The following is a 9,955-nucleotide window of genomic DNA, read 5'->3' as shown; positions in this document are numbered from 1 at the left end:
GCTGCCGAAATATCAACCCAATTATGTTTGCGTTCTCCTGGTTTTCCCCGAGGAACAAGGCTAATACTGCTGTCTTATCTATGTGAATAATATTCCTCGCTAATGCACTGAGCAACTTACGTAATTTTTTGTCATGGGCATAGGGTGAAGACCGCGCTGGGGTACTCAGGGATAACCATGTTCATCTCGGTGTCGGGACAAGAAGTGAAAACAGGCGGCCCGCTGCGGGTGCCGCTTTGTGTCACGGCAGGATAAAACAGACGCATTTTTGTAGCATTCGTACGTCGCGATTTTTTATATTTTTTATTAGTGCAACAGTGGTCAGCAGGATGATCAGTAGATATCAGTGGTACGTCAACCCCTACGAACATTCTAAAGATATTCATGCATGTATCGTGACCCCTTGGTCCACATCCCCAATGTCTCGTATCGATGACGTCCGCATGCCCAATTAAATGAAAAATGTCATGTTTTGAGCTATGGTGATACTATTTAAGCGCTCAATCCGCGGATATTATATTTGCTTTTGAAAATGCAAGGCATGCCAGGTGTTATCTGCAGATTAAAGAGAGTGCTCCACATTTATGTGGGGTTTTCAACTGAAATAAGCATCTTGAAGACATTTCGGTGCTGTTCACAATCCTGCGCTTCCTGAGACCTAAGCCCGTCTATTTTATGAGCTAAACGCCAGCGAAAATGAGTAAAGGCATATCTGGGAGGGTATTTCAAAGACACCTCGATACATAACGCCATAATGACGTCATCAAATCCTGTCATTCCATTATCCATGCTGTGATCAGGGCCAAGGCAATTATAATTTTCAAGTCGTTCATATCTGGCGTTCGTGAGCGCGATTTCCAGATACTGCGGCCGCCAACTGGCTCTCAATCAATGTCGTGCAAGGCACGATGGCGTAATCAAACCATGACGCAGTGAGGAGCACATTTACTCAACAGAGAGCTGTGCTGTCTAGAGCAGCATTTTTCACTTAAAAACATACCAAAAGTTGTGAGTGAACTTGTTTCACCATATCTGATGCTTGCTTCAAAATCTCCAAATGTGAAACATGCCCTTTAAAACAAATGCGAAGTGAACAATGGCCTTTGACCTAGCTCACGTGGTCACGTTTTCTACATTGACTCGGGGTAATTTCAGGTTTTCAGTTTACTTGTAGGAATTTTTGCGACATTTGCGATGCATCCTTGACAATATCTCATATACTGTTATGAGTGTTACGACACTAGAAACATAGCAGTGCCAACTGCAGTAATGAAAACGCGTCGTTTCCATTCTTGTGACTCTCTGTAGCTTTGCAAATCGAGGCTTCTGCCGGATCGCCAGCACTAAAGGGGCTGTTTCCCATTTCAGGACATTTGGGCAAGCGTCAAATCTGTTATTGAAGAGGTCTACCTGCAAATTTTGTCAGGCTTTGAAGTGAAAAGACTGCTCTGATAGCCAGCTTTCACTAATTAGCGAACACCGGCCTTGTCGCACCACAGTTTTATGGCGCCTTTAATGACGTCAGAGTTGTTGTCAGAGCGACCGCGTCAGAGTTGCCGCTGTAGCAGACGGCGTAACTAATTTCTTGCACTGCTACACGCCGCAAGATGGCGTTGTTGATTTATGCGTGTGGAGTCAAGGTATGAGCGCATAAGCGTGTGTTTTAGCCTTTCCCTATGGTGATGTATATTTTTTCCGTGGCATTTTCATTACCTGCGTTGACATTTTCGACTATGGTGATATTATTAACCCACTCCCTGATTCGCTGTTTTTCATAACGCTTCATCCCACAGCCCCAAAATGATCATTTCTGGTCGAGAGGGCTCCAATCTAAACAACACGCGGACCGACTTTGTTACATCAACGGGGCCACATACCATACACATCTCCCTAAAACACATACACTATACGCAGTGTGCTCAGAACTGAACAAGGAGCACGCTTGTTTAGGCTGAGTGTCGTTACGAATCATAGTCGCGTGCGTACGGGCATGAAATCTGGAAAGTGCGGTTTTCTGGAAAATTTGACCTCAGACCTGGCATGATGGGATCAGTTATTGGCCGAGAAGCGTGCAACTTATTGCTAATGGGTACATCCATCTCACTTAAAACAATCCACTTGTGTTTTCTGCAAAGCTTTATGTTTCTTAATTTGGGAACGGCACAGGGTAGCATCGGCCCCCTATCAGTCGCACTATGAAAAACGGCGAATCTGGGCGAGGGTTAACATGGGCGTGTCTGTGAATTGCACGAACACACGATGGAAATGGCTATATCAGTTCACAACCCCATGCAAATGTGCAACAGTTCCTTGAAGTGATGACCTGCCAGGAGGTCAGTTGAATCAAACGGATGCCACCGGCCGGCAGACACTGCAGTGCCAGCTATGCAACGGTTCCTTAAAATGATGACCTGCCAAGAGGTCATTTGAATCGAACGGATGCCACCGGCCGGCAACCATTGCAGTGCCAGCTACTATCCCTAGGAGAGCGCTATCGGAACCACGCGGCTACACTCTTTGCGTGCGATTACGCACATTTCCCCGGGGGGACTTACGTTGTCCATCATGCTACGGGTCGGCCGGTCGCATTAAGTACTGTGCCAGCGAGTGGTCATGTGGGCAAAAAAGATAACCCTTGCCGAAGTATGACGTATATTGCCCGCGCATAGTGGCTCTACAGTGATAGTGCTCCGATGGTGTTCTGGCTCCACAGTGATAGCGCTCCGATGGTGCTCTGGCTCTACAGTGATAGTACTCCGATGATGCTCTGGCTCTACAGTGATAGTGCTCCGATGGTGCCCTGGCTATACAGTGATAGTGCTCCGATCAGTGTCCTAGAATTGCCGACTTTGGGCGTAAAGCAACACTCTATGAGGAGGAATTTTTCACTCATTTTCCCCACGTTTTATGTGAATTTTTCACTCCCTCCTGAAATTGTCTAACCGCACATACTGAGCCCATATGTTCCTCTCATGTTTTTAAGATATCATCAAAGTCCTAGCAAGCGGCAAAACTGATTCTGTGGCCATCCTGGAGTTGTATTGCAGTTGGAGGACAGATTGTTTTGTGGAGCACCTTCTATTGCCCTTGACAGAGAGAAACCATGGCAGTCAAAATAACTTGTTAGAAGTGATGTAAATAATTTATACATAGGCCTGTCCTCTCAGTTGGCTGCTAGGTTTTGCTTTGTTTGGTGTCAACTCGTGGTGTCAACAAGCTGGCAGAAATGAATTAAACCAGAACGCAAGTTGATATTGGCTGAAAACAAGCTGTATTGTTATTTTATCACAAAGGCTGCCACCAGGAAATAGGTCAGATATGATAAGATGATGTCCAACATATGGGCTACCCTAAGTTTAGTTCAGTGGCCTACTTACACAGAAAGAAACGGTAGGGGTTTTGCTGGATCAATGACTCACAATTGCTGCTGTTATATAAATGGGTTAGTCATGATGAGATGAGGTAAAGCTTCTCTAGGCTAGGCTTAGTTACACTACTTTCATGGAAGTGATGGTAGGTATTTAGATTTTGTGAGAACCAGTGACATAATATTTTCTCATCCCATTCTAACAGAAGCCAAAAGTATGTCAGGTGTTAGTTGTAAGGTTTGACAATGTGTTTATGTGCATGGGTCCAAGACTCTTGTTGTCTGAATGTTTTATGCTGGTTGAATTTCATCACACATTCCTTATCTGCAAAGCAAAACTCAAAGCAATGTATCAATAGCAAGCTTTTATGCCTTGACAGAGTTAGGAAGGCATTCAAATTTACTTTTAGGGTGTGCACCAACCAGCTGGGGATGCGGGGGGATATACAAGAAATGATGGAGCCCAAATACATTTTTTTCAGGAAAGTGTCTTGATTGGCTTCACAGCGGTTTCCATTTATGTGCCCTCCATAGTCATATCACGCACACCGCTGGTTGTGGCAGTAAGTGCTGCCATCTACAAAGTTTCATCACCGCTTTCTCGTCACTTCTACCGCCAGGTGGCAGAACTTATGGTGTGACTGGTCGACAGAATTCAGGGTAGCACGCGACCCCCTGTCATCCTTGCCATTCTTGCTCCGAATCCTTTCGGCCATGGGAGGCCGTGGACGCCCTCACCAAGAGATGAAGGACGGCGACCTGGTGCCCTGCAGCACCTGTGGCAAGCGGCTGACAAAGCATAATCTGCCAAGACACGCCGGATCCCAGCACCAGGTCGGTCCGAAAAAGCTTCGAGGTTTTGTGAAAAAAAATGTGTAAAAGAGGAGACGAAGTCAGTCCGTCAGAAGAGATATGAGGAGCGTACGTTTAAGGACTTGTTGACATCACAGTCCGACAGCGAAGGACTCGACGATCCGTCAACGTCGCGCGGTGTTGTGTCTGGGCATGTGAATGTAAGTGTGACTTCCGGAGGAGGCAAGGTGGTGGAGAGCAGGCATGTGGAAGTAGAGCAGGCTCGTGGTGTGCATGTGGATGAAAGCGTGGCTTCTGGAGGAGGGGAGGTGGTGAAGAGTGAGCATGTGGAGGTGACGCTGGCTTGTGGTGTGCAGATGGAGGGAGGAGTGACCGCTGTAGGAAGCGAGGTGGTGGATGAGAGCAGAGCCGTGGAAGATGTGGGAGCGGGGCAGACTGGAAATGCAGGTGTAGTAAAAGGCATAGACGTGCATGCGCTTGGAGGTATGCCGACTGCGTTTGCTGAAGTGAAGAAATGTACGTGTTGTGATTGCCACCGGCGGCGAGAAGCTATGATTGACAAATGCCTGGCTCAACTCGAGAGTCTGACTATTTGTTCATCAGGACGTAAGCAGACGGCCACAGACGAGACGCGGGACGTGCTGACCACCCTGACAAACATCGACAGAGGTACCCAACCGGACACTGAGGCGACAACAGACAGCGACACAGACAACTGGCTACTACTTGACAGACGTGGCGACAAGGGGTATGGCATCTGTCGGTGGTGCAACCGCCACTCCACGGACAGAGGCACCACGGACCCGTGGTCCGATCAAGGTGTTCTGCCGGAAGGCAGAAAAAACAACGGCTGGCAAAGCATGCGGCCCCAAGCCGACATTGATTCTGTGACGGCAGAGCGGACACGCAGGGCGGGACCCCCCGCCAGACTGGTGCAGCGGCGAAGTGAGGAGTGTCGCGAAGCCACTGAAAAACCTAAGCATCGCATACGACATGATTACTCGTGGTCATACATATGCCGGCTTTGAACGCGAACACCTTCTTCTGGATTCCTTGAGGGTCAAAATTGGCGATCAGCATCAACCCCCCCCCCCCCCCCTAGCTGCTGCCCAGCCTGTGGACGTGATTTATGACGTTTTCAGAGACGAGCTGAAGAAGCACATCAGGACGCCAAACCCTGTGACTGGACGTGCCCGGCACATGCACTTGACCATGGACAAGGTCACAGTGGCTGGCGTGACGCTACAGGCCGTGAGCTTGCGACTTCTTGGCACCGACGGCAACACTGTGGTAGTTCACGGGACGACCGCAGTGGTGAGACCGTATCCTGACCCCGTTCCCATCTGCACAGCCACCCTCCCGCCGCGGCAGCGTGATGCAGTCACTGGATGCAACGAGACCAACGGGCGGGGTGTGCTCGCTCACGTGACTGACTACCTTAACAACGACTTGGGACTGACAATGGACGATATTGGGCGTCAAGTGCTCTCTGCTTCTCCGGACTGTGAGGCCGTGTACTCGGGACCAATCAGTGGCCTCGGCCGCATCTGGAGAGAGCTGCATGGGCATCCATCGTTCATGCACCTCAGTGGCCGGCCGCACTGGCTGGAGTCTCTCCTGGACAAAATTAAGCACCATCAGACATGCGCGTGGGCGGAGGATTTTTTCCCAGCAACTAAATTCGAATATAACCGTGTTCACGGCTTCGCCAAAACTGGAACGACAAACTGGACGGACAGCTGAAGACTTGGACCTGCCATGTGTGGCCTTTCAGCGCCTTATTGAGACGCGATTCGTGGCGCACTCGATGGAGGCCATTGAACGAGTTTTGACGAACCGCGATGCGGCCTCGGCAGTGCTCAAGGATGGCATTGCGAGCGGTGACATCGACAAAAACAATGCCAAATCAGCCCTAAATTCCCTTCAGGACGCCAGGTTCCTTACCAATGCACTGGCAGTGCTCGACATCATGCGCCCGCTGCCACGCTTAGTAAAGCTGGTTAGGCCGCGACATGCACGGTGTTTGACGACAAGGTGGCTGTGCACCGGTTCCGACAGAACATGACAAAGCTGATTGACGCTGACTTCCAGGGTCGTCGAGAGGAGGACGGACCTGCGGTCGTCAGCGCTGCTTTGCGTGGCAGTCGGGCACAGGTGAGTCGCAGGCAACCCTCTGACGCACACCCGCCTGACGCGTCCACCGACATCCTACGTGAAGTGACTTACCGACGGCGTGAGCTTGCGCAGACACTCCTTGCACTCCCAGACCTTGAGAAATATCTAGGGCAAACTGACGTCGAGGATTTCAGGACCGAGATTTTCGACTTCGCGCGCTGTCCGACCAACAAAACGGACCTAGAGACTTACGCGAACGACAAGCTAGTCGACCTCGTGACTCGACTGTGTGACGGACCCCTGACTCTTCCCAGGCCGTGCAGTGTCCCGTGCCTGGGACCGAGGTGTGCGTGCCTCCTGTGGCAGTTCAGGGAGTTCAAGCGTAGAGTGGTGGCGGAGCGAGAGCGGTTCGGAGACGAGTGGCTGCCGACACGCAGCGGTGTCGTCCGCTGGCTGCCGGAGGCGGCGCTCCGATCATTTTTGCGACCTGTGACAGATCTGCACGCAAATGTTCCGGATATCGCCGAGTTAGTTGAAATATGTCTAGTGCTCAGCCGGTCTCAGGCTGACACTGAAAGGGTTGGTAAAGCGTCAAAATGTGTTGTAGAAGGCCGCTTTGGGGGAAAACACGATGGCTTGAGGAGCAACGGCCAAGATCGTGCTATGAAGGAAATCTTCATAAGGGAGAACCAGATCCCCCTTCGGTTCTTCCCGGCAAAGAGGTGCACGGATCGGTGGCTAAGCCGGCACCGGCACGCTCTAAAAAAGAAGGCTGCTGACCAGTCCTTGACCGTCCAGCGGCTCAAACTGGAAGGCAAACGCCTGAAATTTATGTTTAGTTCACGCTAGAGGTCCAAAACCTCACATAAATTCATCCGACGGTCACTGACTAGTCAGGAACGATGAAACGTGGCGTTGCAGGCCAAATTCGGCAAGTCCTACAAAATTTTACGATTTCATCGCGTTTTTCTGTCTTTTGCTGGAATGAATGATCTAAAACTGTCATTTGCAAAAGTTATTTAGGTTGTCTTCGACATACAGGTGAATCGATTCCCGAACGGGGTTAGTTATTTTAGGAAACCATGAACCCGAGAAATGAATCTCAAGAGTCGATCAATGACCGCGGCGATTGATCATCGCGTGCAATCATCATCCGTATGAATGTGTATTTCTTGTGCGTGGTCATCATAGCGTAGCTTAGCAGGTGCGTTGTTACATTCATGGTGTGAGTGAGCTTGGAAGCTGGAGAGAATGAGAGATGGAGCGTGAGTTATTGGGAAAACAAAACAATGCTCAAGATTTGGTGCCTTTTCCCGCTAGAATGCAACGCATAGCAGAGTACTGAGCGTGGGCCAGATAATGCCGTTCGCAAGTGCATCCATCAAAGCCGCCATTTGATCCATACTTGGATACTTGGATCGCCAAAGCCGCCATCGCCATACTTGGACGCGCTAACGCTTTAACAAGCAAACATCCCAACATCAAAATATGGCAAACTTTGCATGTATTTTACAATGCGCCTGCTGGCCAGCCGTGTACGGCTGTACGTACCCTGTCATGAAGCAAGATATACCACACCACCATATGGGGCGGCAATTGCCCGCTACCCGACCTGCATGCCGACAAGTACTCTGGGCGTGTGCTTTAAACACACCCATGAATGGCGCAGGAACGCACGGATCACCGGCATCCAATGCTCAAGTGCTCATCGCGGTTGTCAGCAGGCAATATCGAATGTTTTTTCTCCATATCACACTGCCCTATTGCATATGCCACGTGGGCACACAGAAAAATTTCGGTATCTGCCACTAACGGGTACCTGTGGCGAGCGCATAGACCCGATGAGGCTGACACAACGTGAGTGCTCGGCTTTACCCATCCAATGTGATGCAGAGCCATCGCGCAGGTCACCTGTTTTTCCTCAACAGCAATATTAACTCGACAACCAGTCAGACATTGTCGTAAGACGCAACGTTCTCGGTGCTCAGCACACTGTGAGTTTAATGCTCTGTAATGTATTATGGGTCAACGCAATCCCTCAAGGTGTAATACAACTTTTTCATGTTTATGATGCTACATCCCTGGCAATTCAAAAGGTGTGCGTCTGTTAGACGGGCCATATCATACTAGCTCATAAGTTCATGAGCTTTTTTAGTGAATTTTTCACTCCTATGTGCTCTTTTTTAGGCGTAATTTTTCACTCCTTACCCCAACTCAAAAGCGATTCTAGCTCCCTGACTCCGATGGTGCTCTGGCTCTACAGTGATAGTGCTCCGATGATGCTCTGGCCGTTAGTGCCGTCAGGGTGCATCTATTGGTACATTGTCTGGGATTTTATGAACAAAAGAGGCGTTGTAACAACAAACACTTTATGTTGCCGGCCCATAGCCGTCGGGCCGTGTTATCGTATGCGCACTGGCGCGCCCGCCGTGCGCGACAATAAGTACAAACTTGTCTAAACAAGTACCAACCGTAACCTTGCAAGCGTCCCGCTAGTATGTGCATTCTTAATATGCTAGCGTCACTTTAGTATATTAAGTATTCGCCTTCAGGGGGGCAACCAAATGCATGGAGCTCGTTTCGACGGGCAAGCAGGCTCCGGTGTCAGCCTTCATGAAGTGCCATCCAATGCAGAGTTACACTATTTTCCTGCGGTTTCGAATGTTTCTCCCAGGCTGGCGTGCATGGACCATTAGGCTGACAGTCGCCCGGCGACATTTAGTGTCTTCAGGGGCTCACGTGAACAAAATAAGTGCTATCTGCTGGCAACCGATTCGTCTTGCCGGCCGATAGTGATATATAATAAATATAATAATAATATATAACAAATATAATAATGCCGATAGCCTACAGCGATATCGTGTGCACATGGTTGCAATCGCTCCGCACGACAATATATGTTTTTGACCGACGGCCGTAACTTTACAAATCGCTGTTGTCTCCGGCCACCAGCATTGTGTTTTGCTTAGTGAGGCGGTCCATCAAATGACATAGGCGCCTTCGACGGACAAGCATGTTCCAGTGCCGCTGATAGCACTAGAGCAGTGTTATCGCGAGTGCATTATCTCACTCTTCGCACGCGATCAGAAGTGTTTCTCCCGAGTTACCGTAAGCTGGACACCACGTTAGCGACCGGCCGGGCGCATTCAGAGCAACGTAGAACGTAGACCGTAGAACGTAGAACGTAGAACAACGTAGAACGTAGAACGTAGAACAACGTAGAACGTAGAACGTAGAACAACGTAGAACGTAGAACGTAGGAGTAGCCTCACGAAGAAGGTAGTTGTTTTTCGCCCACAGCAGATTTATGCCGCCGGCCGATGTTTGCCCCAGAGCGCTAGCGTATGCATGGCAGGCATTCGCCGTACATTACACCTGTTTTCGATTCACAGCCACACCTTTGCAAATCACCGCTGCAGCCGTGCGATCAGCATTGATTGGTGCGCCGCCAGTGGTGTCACCCGTTAAAAATGTATGCCTTCTCCCGACAAACGTGCTGCAGTGCTAACTGACAACCCTACAGCGGAGATATAAAATGCACGCGATTGCAGTCTTCTTTCGTGATTTTAGGCCTTTTCGCGGGATACGGCGTTTTGTCTGTTACACTACAGTCCGGCTAGCCGCATTTAGTAATGCGCCTTCGGATGCCCCATAAAGTAA

The sequence above is a fragment of the Pollicipes pollicipes genome, unplaced genomic scaffold, assembly GCF_011947565.3.
Source record: "Pollicipes pollicipes isolate AB1234 unplaced genomic scaffold, Ppol_2.1 Scaffold_6052;HRSCAF=7182_pilon_pilon_pilon, whole genome shotgun sequence".
NCBI classification, from domain to species: Eukaryota; Metazoa; Arthropoda; class Thecostraca; order Pollicipedomorpha; family Pollicipedidae; genus Pollicipes; species Pollicipes pollicipes.
This window is presented reverse-complemented; position numbering follows the sequence as displayed.